The sequence below is a fragment of the Pteropus vampyrus genome, unplaced genomic scaffold (assembly GCF_000151845.1).
Source record: "Pteropus vampyrus isolate Shadow unplaced genomic scaffold, Pvam_2.0 Scaffold365, whole genome shotgun sequence".
Classification (NCBI taxonomy): Eukaryota; Metazoa; Chordata; class Mammalia; order Chiroptera; family Pteropodidae; genus Pteropus; species Pteropus vampyrus.
In genome coordinates this window covers 95,827-97,325 of record NW_011889146.1, presented here as the reverse complement: position 1 = coordinate 97,325, position 1,499 = coordinate 95,827, and positions in this window count along the sequence as shown.

Here is a 1,499-nt window from a genome sequence, read left to right as displayed (position 1 = left end):
CTTCTCTCTTAGCGGTGGAGTAGAAATGAAGGGGAGTTTTAGGCAAATACGTATGAGGAATCTTCGTGGGTTTTGTAGGGGGAACGGGCGGTGGCTCCTTCTTGGGAACAGGGTTCCAAGTGCTGTTTCTTTCTTTATGATCACTTCTGGCCATTGTCATGGCAACACAGCAGCTGTGAATGGTTGTCCGTCATGGCAGCACGGCAGCGGTGGGCAATCATGGGACTGGTAACTGTGTTATTTCTCATGGTGATTATATTATGAACAGTTTTTCAGTCTTTCGGAGGTCATTTAGAAAGCCACCTTGCTTTTACCCGGTTTGAGCTAGTCTTGTCAAGTTCTGAACTGCTGACCACAGGCATTCCTGTGCTCAGACACAGAGTTAGAGCAGGGGAGAGGTTCAGCCAGGCTTCGTAGACATTCAAGCAGGTGCTATCGCCTGTACTGGGTAACACTTTTATGGAGAGAATTCTTAGGGATTAAGTAGTAGAACCAGGGTCCAGAATGTAGGTCGAATGTCCACTAGCCATGTGCCCGTTCTTCTACATTACAGTGGTTCTCATGTTTATTATTTTATTTCAAAGTAGATATCTCATAGAAAGATGAAAGAGAGACAACATTAAAAATACGTCTTCAATTCATAACTTTTGTTCCTTTACAGTAGTCTGTGTTGTCAGGATATTTGTTTTAGTTAAATGTTCAGATTGCTTCTGGAAGGGAGGTTTATGAGTAAATAGAAAATCATACTTTTCATGGACCACACTGACAACAGTAGAAGCTTCGGCTCTCCCAGTGGTGGAAATCTTTTTGTGAAAATAAGACATAGAAGCGAGGTTAAGAATGACTTTCTTGATCCCTTGCAGAGCCAATGTCTTTGAGGCATGTCTCCACAAATAAATGCTTCAGGCGTGTACAGAAGACAAGAAATTGTACAGACTAGCCACAACAGAGTTGGTAGTAAAATTTGAATAACCTAATTTGTAAATTCGATCACACTTTTGTTCTAACCTTGAAACTTGAGTATTGAAAAGCTTTCCTCAAAGCCATTTGAATGCTATGCTACTTTTAAATGTTTGAATTTCATTAAAATTCAACTGAGATGCTTGAACTCTTTCTTCATAAAAGGACTGGAAAAAACAATGAAAAATCGCAGCTCATCTAACTAAATCTTTCATCCCATTCCTTTGTTTTGATAAACTTTCTTTTTCTTTAAACTAAGAGTAACTAAGATTTAGAAGTTCCAAAAGTAGTACTGTATCTCCTGGTTGACATGAAGTTAAAATTCTAATGAGAGACTAGATCTAGGTTTTTACGTAAACAGTGTTTTCTGAGTTGTTGAAAATAGAGCAAAACATTTTTTCTTCAGTTACCTGTTTACAACTTCATTGTCCTAGATAGGCACATTACTATTTTACCACCTTAAACTCTTTGATATAGTCAGTGTTAATTCATTGATGCAACACACAGCCATTGAGAGTTTACTATGCAGATATACTGAG